Genomic DNA, 10,095 nt, shown 5'->3' with positions numbered 1-10,095 from the left:
GCATCATTAATTACAAAGGCAGAAGGTTTTTGTCTCTTATATCGCTTAATTTTCTCTAGTCTTTGTACAGAATGAGGAAAATTAAAAAGTGAGTTAATCTATAATCTGAGAACAGAAGTTGTCACCATATGTGACTCAGATCACAGTCACATCTCTCTCAAGGCTTGAAGTGTTTTTGGGGGACTCCACAGCTTTTAACTTATACTTATTTTCACAATAAACATAGTCATAGACATAGAAATAGATGCAAACTGTTAATAGCAAAGGAGATATCCTTCAGGAATCTAGTAAATGCACACACACATACACTAGTGTGTTAAATATGTGTGTGTGTCTGTGTGCATGCATGTGTGTGTGTGTATGTGCACACATGTGAAATTAAGCAGGTTTCCTTGATTTCAGAAGAGGCTCCAAAGCTAAGAAACATCGTGTCCAAAAATAAAGTACTGAAGCTGGCCTTGTCTGGCATGCCACCCAAAGTTCTTTGTCTCATGGCTGGGGAAATCAAGGATTCAGACACGCCGAGGGAGAGGTTAGAGCAGATGTTTAATAAGCAAAAGAAAGAGAGAAACCTCTCTGACACAGAGAGGGGTCCTGAAAAGGGGTTGCCATTTCACAGTTTCTGGTAGCTCTACCCCATCCTCCCAGTGTGCATGAGAGCCCCTTAGCTTGAGAAACTCCATATTGCTTTGTTGCCCTTACTGTGCATGTGTCAGGGGACAGAATTTTCCATTGCAGGCATGTCTGAGAAAGTCTCCTGTGTAGCCCTTCTTATCTGTGCAGCTGTGGGCATATCTCAGGCAAGCCCCCCATGTGCAAGATCCCTTATCTGTGCCTGCACACTATTCTTTTGTTTGAAAGAACTTAACCAAGAACCCACCCTAACTGCCTGCCTGACCAGTCTCTTCCTTCCTCCACTCTCAGTACTAGATGATCTAGGCAGAAATCTTGACCCCAAAGCTCATCTCCAATCTCCATGATATATAAGGATAAGGTTAGTATCCAGTGAAATAATGAGAGCTGGTGAGAGCTCCTTCATGGGACATTTTCAAGTACTGTGCATTTCCCTGCTGATAGGAGAGTATCATGGAGATTCCACTGTGAAATTGATTGATGGGACATCAACTGTCCTACCGTATTTGGGCTGCAATAACAAAAATGTCATAGACTGGGTGGCTTCTAAACACAGGCATTTATTGCTTACATGTCTGGACACTGGAAAAAAGTGGCAGATTTAGTGTCTGGTGAGGACTCACAGCCTGATTGATAGATGGCAACTTCTCACTGTGTTCTCACATGGTGGAAGGAGTAAGGGAGACCTTTGGGGTCCCTTTTATAAGAGCACAAATTCCATTTATGAGGGTGCCACCCTCATCACCTCCCATTTCCTAATGCCATCACCTTGACATGAAGATTCAAGATGTTATTTTAGGGGAACACAAACATTCAAAGTGTAGCATCAAGAGACCTTCTCAGTGAATCTGGGGTTCAGAGAATAGAGAGACTGCAGGATGATTCATACCTGAAGAAGTTGAATGGTACCAGGTTGTCTGCAAGCCTTGGTGAAGGCTGAATAAAGAGGTGAGACTGCAAGAATACATGTTTGGTCGTCTGGTGCTGTTGGGCAGCACAAAATGATTGACAGTTTCCTTGGGCCAAGTATTTTCTGAAAGATGGCAGCCCTGAGCCCCTGGGTAGGACCCTGATGAAAGTTCTCTACTCTAGGAATGTGACTCTGCACGAAAAGTAGAGCCAAAAGTATGGCCAGAACCTGGAAGCAAGACTGCAGGGTGTTGCGATACATCCTGTAGGAGCAATAACTACCCAAGGAAAAAAAATTATATAAGTGAGCGGGGCACCCTTCTCCATATACCCTTGCAAACTTGAAAAAGGTTAGGAGATTAATGGAAAGTGAGAATTAAAAAACAAACAAACAAACAAAAACAGGGCTTGACTCTGTTGCCCAGGCTGGAATGCAGTGACCTGATCTCAGTTCACTGCAGCCGTGACCTCCCAGGTTCAAGTGATCCTCTCACCTTAGCTTCCTGAGTAGCTGGGATTACAGGTGTGTGCTACCATGCCTGGCTAATTTTTTTCATTTTATGTTTAGATAGGCTCTCACTGTGTTGCCCAAGCTGGTCTTGAACTCCTGAACTCAAGCAATCTACCTACATTGGACTCACAAAGAGTTGGGATTACAAGCATGAGCCACTGCAACTGGCCTGGAATTTTTAAATATCATAACAGATTGAAATTATATTTTGGATTGCATTGGCCATTTAAATATGAACAAATCAGATAATTCACCAATATCTGGAATAGCCCAGAAAATACATCAAGTATACCTGAAATACCACCTACAGGAAAGACATTAAAATGTGATAGCATGACAAACTAATATTTTCCCATGATTTCACCCAGTGACTCAAAGAAATAGAGAAGTCTGCTGAGAGATACCTTTAGAAGAAATATATAAAAAAACAGTCTATTCAAAGAAGGTTGAGTATCAACAAGGAACTCTTATTGAGATAAAGGAGGAAGAGTAGATGTTTCTCTTGACAATGAGAAATAGAAGAGCACTTGTGAACTCCAGGGAAAATCACAGTTTTGATATGTGGACTCTTCTTGAAGCAGTTCATGTTTAATATCATGGGACTAAATCACACAGGTTTCTGTAGATTCATTCATACTCCCTGGAGTCCACTGGTAAATATCCACATAAGGATTATTCTCAATTCTATTGATTGGTTTTTAATTTTCAGAATCAACATTATTGGAAGCCAATAAGAAGTCGTTATTTTTACAGATTAAAAATATCAGTTTCAAACTTTAATCAGTTAATGAGTGGAAAAGCCAATGTAAATTAAGGAAGGCAAGAGGAGATATCAAGGAAAATATATAATGCCTGCTTTGCTAATCACTTACAGTAAGATGTTATATCCTACAGTCCAAATGTAATGTTTCAAGAAATAGAGATATAAAATATTATTTTTAGACTGAATCTTTCAAAAAATGCAGAATTATAAAACTTATGAAGATTATGAGCATGCATTATTTGTCATTGTTAGTTTGGAGTAAATAAATGTATCTTAATGTTCATAAAGAAGTCAGAAGTATCATCTTGGCTCAAAGGAAAGTTAAAGAAGAAATAATGAGAAATGATTAACTTGGTGAGAGAACTTGGCATGAGGACAGGTGAACAATTTTCCATTCCATTAGCAGTCTTTCATATAACTGAGCTTTTGTTTCCATGGACATCCACAAATATTAGTTTTAAATGGTATTTGAAATCATTCTCTTGTGAGAAGTTTCCTCCCTCCAATGAATAAACACAGGCTTAGAGGATGTAAGTCACCTGCAAGTAACTTGCCTGTGTTTGAGATCACAGGACCAGTTAAAAAAGGGGCAATGATATAAATCAGGTATGTCTGACTTCAACACCCATTTTTTTCTTTCCATCAAAAATTGTTTCCTCAATAAAAATATATTCAGAGAGAGAAAAAAAAAGCCATAGGTTTTTGTTATATTTCCTTGAATAAATTCTGACATCAGTCAAGCCTTTATTCTCCTTACTTGAATATTGGCATGGGGGCTGGGCGCGGTGGCTCACGCTTGAAATACCAGCACTTTCGGAGGCTGAGGCAGGCTGATCACTGAGGTCAGGAGTTCGAGACCAGCCTGGCTAACATGCCGAAACCTCGTCTCTACTAAAAATACAAAAAATCAGCAGGTGCAGCGGCAGGCGCCTGTAGTCCCAGCTACTTGGGAGGCTGAGGAAGGAGAATCGCTTGAACCTGGGAGGCGGAAGTTGCAGTGAGCTGAGATCAAGGCGCTGCACTCCAGCATGGCTGACAGAGCGAGACTCCATCTCAAAAACAAAAAGAGGTGGGGGAGTGGGGAATGTTAGTGTGTGAAAAGCAAATTTGGATTCACGTAAATAGACTTTTTTCCCAGATAGGATGATTGCAATAGGATGACTATAGCAGCAGTCAGGTGAAATCTCCTTCTGTGATATCTGCTGGCGTCTCAAAGGTTAGGTGGAAAAGGAGCTTTACTTTTATAGGAATGTAAGACGAAAAGGTAACTGATTCAACCAGTGAGTGAGAGGGTGTTTTACCCCAGGCCAGCCTAGTCTCAAGAGGGCCTGTTAAAGCAGGCAATATGCTTGTGAACAAAAGTTCCTTTAGCAAGTCTTTTGTTCTAACTAATGCATAGTTCAGTTAATCATTTAAAACACAATGAATCAATATTTGAAGGACTTGGTGTGACTTTGTCATACAAAGACAAGATGTAGGATGGGGTGGGGGGTGTTGAGAGGCTGTGACCTCAGACTTTCTCACCTAAGTCTTAGGAAAGATGTTCCTTGCTGGACCCAAAAAAGGAAGGATTTCTTAACCATTGCTGTTTCCCAGGGCAACCGGGCTCCAGTGAGATTCATCCATTCATTATTGTCAATTTCTATATTTAGAGATACGTCCTAAAGATTTTGACACAGATTTATACATGTCAGGCATCTGAGTGATGATGACTTTTACCTTTTGTCAAATGGGGATTTTCAATGTTGTCAGATGTCGGGTTATCAAATTTTGTCCTGTTTAGTACTTTAGAAAGTAAAGGAATAAAAGAATGGCTACTCCACAGGCAGAGCAGCCAGGATTAAGCAAAAAAATTATTAAAGTAACACAAAAAAGCTTTAGCAATGCAAAACATTGACTTCTTTAAAACTCTACTAAAATAAGAGCCAGCCATAACAAAACTTTTATTGGAGACCATTTTGTTATCCTAAATTCCCCCCTCCATTGAGACGGAGCAGGGGGTTTGCAGGGTGCCCCTTCAAGCATAGAAATACAAGGAAACCTTGAGTTCCATCAAGGGAAATTCCAGGCACCTGGCTATCCCTGAAAAGTAAATGAGCAACTTGATATGCAAGAAGGTAACCATAGCTTAAACAATAGCCGAGAAAGTTAGAGTCATGAGATGTTTAGTTCCCACATGGGATAAAAGTTAACATTTTAACATAGGTACCTGAGTTGTTCTTCAGAAACCCACAACTGCACCAAATGGATTTGCTAGCATGTAGACCTCAGATAAGGGAAACTAAAGACTGAACTCTGACCAACAATTTTTGTTTTAAATTTCTTCCTGAGGGGACTGGGAGGAAGTCACACCCACAGGTCAGAACTAACATTCTTTTCTGCTGAACCCAATTTGAGATAAAACATTGACTCCTTACCCAATCACAAATCAGAAAATCTTTGAATCCACCTGTAACCTGTGGGCCTCCCACTTCACCTTTTTAGATATTCACTTTTTAAGATATTTTCACCTTTTAAGATATTTTCAGCTTTTAAGATATTTTCACCTTTTAAGATATTCACCTTTTTAGGTCAAACTGTTCCCAGACCAAACCAAGGGTCGGGCTGCTTATTCTTGTGGCCCAATAACAAGATTCAGATGAACCGGGAACCAAGCCAGTTTATTTCTGTAACTGAGTACAGGGAGACGGCCTGGAAATTGTTGCCAGACCAACTCAAAATTACAAAGTTTTCCAGGGCTTATATACCTTCTAAGCTATATGTCTGTGTGTAAGTGTGCATTCATCTAAAGCTATAAGTGATTAACATCTTCTAATCCATAACTAAGGTCTGAGTCCTGGAGACCTTCCTCTGGAGCCTCAGTAAACTGACTTAATCTAAATGGGTCCAAGTGCTGGGGTGATTACCCTTATCTTGTCTCCCGCTAAATCATGGAGGTTTGGGGAGTTCCTTCAGACCCCCATAAACTTGTCTGTGGAGGTCTGGGGAGTTTCTTTAGACCCGCAAAATAATAATAATGATAATAATAATAATAATAACTTGTTTAATCCTAAACGGGTCCTGTTAAGAATTCCTTCATTATCTTGTCATGCTTCGAGGCCCAGCAAATGCCTGGGCAAAACTCTTGGTGGGCTTTTGTTCCATTCCAGCCTTTGTATAAGGGTGTTGGCTCTTTCAGCTTTTAATAGTAACTTCACCACTCGGTCAGTGCTGAAACAGTTGTTATGGAGGCCTGTGTTAGTGAGACCTGGCCTGCCACTAAACCAATGTATGATATCTGGGTATTGATTTACGATGTTGCCTGTGACTTCTGCTTTACTGAAATGTAACCCTACGTTGAAAATCCATTACTTGCAAGCCATCAGGGAGGTTGGGTGTGAAGTGTGACTTGCCCCATTCTCCTTGCTTGGTGCCCTGCAAATAAATGCCCTCCTTTCTCCAGCTGCAAAACTGCAGTGCGAATGTTTGGCCTTACTGTGCCGGTTAAGGAGACCCCAGATGGGTTCAGTAACACCACCAGCACTTTGTTGGAATCATAAAGACTGAGTAATCTTCAAAGTCAAGACTGCAGAGCCTCAGGGCTTGTCTGCTGCTGTTTGTAATATAAGCCTACTCACAGTCCCTTGCTTCCCATGCTTAAATCACGGAACCAGAGACATTTGGGACACCAGGACAGAAATCTCTGAAATGCCAAATACTTGTAATTATCCACTTCTCACATGCTCTTTCCAAAACAAAAAGTCAAAATTTGAAAAGTGGTTGACATTCCCAATATGGATAGATTCCAATTTTATCAGACGTGTCTCAAAAGATTAATCAGTGATTACCGCATCTAATACGTCCATGAGGCCACAGTATTTTATTCATTTTTATTTTTAGGCATTTTTCTTCATAATTCTTCTACTGAATAAAGAATTCTCCAAAAATAAAATAGAAGAGGGAAAAAAAAACCTCATTAAAATACAGGAAGGTAATTGTTTCGGTAATTCTCAATACGCATTAAATAAAAGAAAACTTGGCAGTTGAGGTTTGAAGAAGACAGGTGTTGAAAATATGTAACTTAGGCTGGGCAAGGCTGCTCACGCCTGGAATCCCAGCACTTTGGGAGGCTGAGGTGAGTGGATCACCTGAGGTCAGGAGTTTGAGACCAGCCTGGCTAACATGGTGAAACTCCATCTTTACTAAAAATACAAAAAGAAATTAGCCAGGCATGGTGGCAGGCACCTGTAATCCCAGCTACTCAAGAGGCTGAGGCAGGAGAATTGCTTGAACCCGGGAGGTAGAGGTTGCAATGAGCTGATATCATGCCCTTGCACTCCAGCCTGGGGCACAAGAGCAAGACTCCATCTCAAAAACAAAACAAAACAAAAACAAACAAAAAAAAGAAAATATGTGACTTCATTAAGCCAGAGATCAAATTAATTCTTACAAAGGCAGTCCATTGAGGTGGCCAGGAAATACACGAAAGCAGGTGTTTGGTATTGAAAAAAAGAAATTTATGACTCAGGCACAATTCTGTAAGTACAGTAGTTTTAAAATAACACATTATAAAATGTACAGTATATATTTTCAGGTTTTGTCCATCCATGTATCAAGATGCTGGCATAATTATATTGATCCCAAATATCAAACTACTTTAGAAAAATGAATTATTTAGGTGATGTCCTTTGATTTGCTTGTGCTGATGAAAATAGACTTCATCTGAGTTTTTTTCCATCATATCTCAGAATTACAATAATTTTGTCTTTAAAGATAAGCAATCTTTACACTCTGAAATAATGGATGGATACCCATGACATATGGTAGTTTGCCTCATACTTCTTTCAGAAAATGAGTAAAATTACCAAAAATTGTCCTATTACATAAAACTTGGACTTATGTTGAAAAAGACAGTATTTTCTCCTTCAGAAACTCAGTAGCAGAGGGATATCATAAAATCTTCAATAAGGTCATAAAGATTCGCTTCTATAAGCATCATCTCCCTTTGAAAATGACAAAGTAAAAATACAACAAAAAACAATATTAATGTCAATGAATACAGATATTGAATGGAACTGGGCAAATAAAATTACATAACCTAAATTGACAACGTCCACAGGCCCTGGGGAATGGCTGTTCAAAATACACTGCCTACTTGCTTTTCCCCTTTCTTTTCTGTTGATTAAGTTGCACTAAACACTCAGCCTTCTCTGTCTCACAGACCCACACCATCTAGTCCCACTTTAGGAGATGTGGGTGGAATACTGCGGAGCGGGGCCCCTTGGGAAAATGCCTTGGGTTTTTACTCTTTCTTCTTCCCTTTCTCCTTGAAATTCATAATCTCTGGATAGTCGGTACTACTCAGATGTTTGTGTGTGTTTCTGTGGATAGATACAATAGATAGATGAGATTAATAGACAGAAGATGGATAGATGTATAATAGAAAATATACTTTAGTGATATAAAATATAGATAACTGATGATAAATGATAGATGGATGTATGATAGAAGATAGATGAGAGATAGATGATGGATGGATGGATAGATAACAGAAATGCTATTTAATTAATAGACATGAAATTAGATAATTGAGGAAGGCAATAGATATAGCTAGATGATGAATGGACGGATAAATAAATGACAGAAAATATATTTAAATGATAGCTATGAATACAGACTGTTGAAAATAGATAATTGATAAATAGATAAACAGGATAGCTAGGTAATTGAAAAAGATAGTAGAAAAGATATATGAATAATATATATAAAATTTAGAATAATGATAAATATATAATGATAGATAAATGATGGATGGATTGAAGGTTAGATAATAGAAAACATTTAAGCGATACCTATGAAATATAGATTATTGATGATAGATCATATTTGAGAGATGAGATAGATGATAGATAAAAAGGTAGACAAATAATAGACTTAAGAGACAGACTAGTACAATAGGTGATAAATATTCACATCTGTATCTCTCTCTTTCTATGCAAACAAACATACACATACACACTATATGTGTGTATACCTATCTATACACAAATAATTTTTCTCTCTCTCTCTTTTTTTTAAATTTTTTTGAGATGGCATCCCACTCACTGTATTGCCCATGCTGGAGTGCAGTGGCGTGATCTTGGCTCACTGCAACCTGCACCTCCTGGGTTCAAGTGATTCTCCTGCATCAGCCTCCTAAGTAGCTGGAATTACTGGTGCGCAACACCATGCCCGGCTAATTTTTTTGTATTTTTAGCAGAGACATGGTTTCACTATGTTGGCCAGGCTGGTCTCCAACTCCTGGCTTCAAATGATCCACCTACCTCGGCCTCCCAAAGTGCTGGAATTACAGGAATGAGCCACTGTGCCTGGCCAATTTTTTTCCTATTGTTACTTTTTTGGTAAAATACACTTGGATCAAAAATTGTATGCATTTATAATATTTTCAGATCCCATTTCATTACTTGCTGTAAGAGTCTAGCATTGAATGTCTACCTATTTATTTAAATATGTTTTCCCTTGCATCATTGCTATCTTTAAACCTTTTGAGCCTTGCAAGACTGAGTGCAGGAATAAAGTGGCCTGGTCTCAGTGTTTGTGCAGGTGTTGGGTGGACCTGCCCGACACACTGTGAAGAGGCATTGCATCTCACCCAGTTTCCAAGAAGGCGGGGACTACCCCAGTCACTACAAAGAGGAAGGGAAAAAATAGGACTGTCCTGACAGATTCCTAGGGAAGTCAGCATATCATCACTCATGTTCAATGAAAGATAAAAATCTTTGTCTTCTTACAGGAAACATACAATCTCAGAATTTATGTATGTTTTTCCCATTTGCATTTATTATTCATTTTGATTTATAATGTGTCACTTTTGTTTCATATTTGCGTTTCTTGGTTTTAAGTTTTACTGTAAGGGTAATTAAATAATTACTCCTTTTCATTAAATAATCTATTTGCCCATTCTCTTTTTTATCTTTTATCTCTTATGCATTTATGAAATTCCCATCTATTCTATTCTATTCTTTTTTTTTTTTTTTTTTTTTTTTGATACAGAGTCTTGCTCTGTTGCCTAGGCTGGAGTGCAGTGGCATGATCCAGGCTCACTGCAACCTCTGCCTCCTGGGTTCAAGCGATTCTCCTGTCTCAGCCTCCCGAGTAGCTGGGATTACAGGCATGTGCCACCACACCCAGCTAATTTTGGTATTTTTAGTAGAGACTGGGTTTCTCCATGTTGGCCAGGCTGGTTTGAAACTCCTGACCTCAAGTGATCCTCCGGCCTTGGCCTCCCAAAGTGCTGGGA

Source organism: Macaca fascicularis, chromosome X (assembly GCF_037993035.2).
Source record: "Macaca fascicularis isolate 582-1 chromosome X, T2T-MFA8v1.1".
NCBI classification, from domain to species: domain Eukaryota; kingdom Metazoa; phylum Chordata; class Mammalia; order Primates; family Cercopithecidae; genus Macaca; species Macaca fascicularis.
This window is presented reverse-complemented; position numbering follows the sequence as displayed.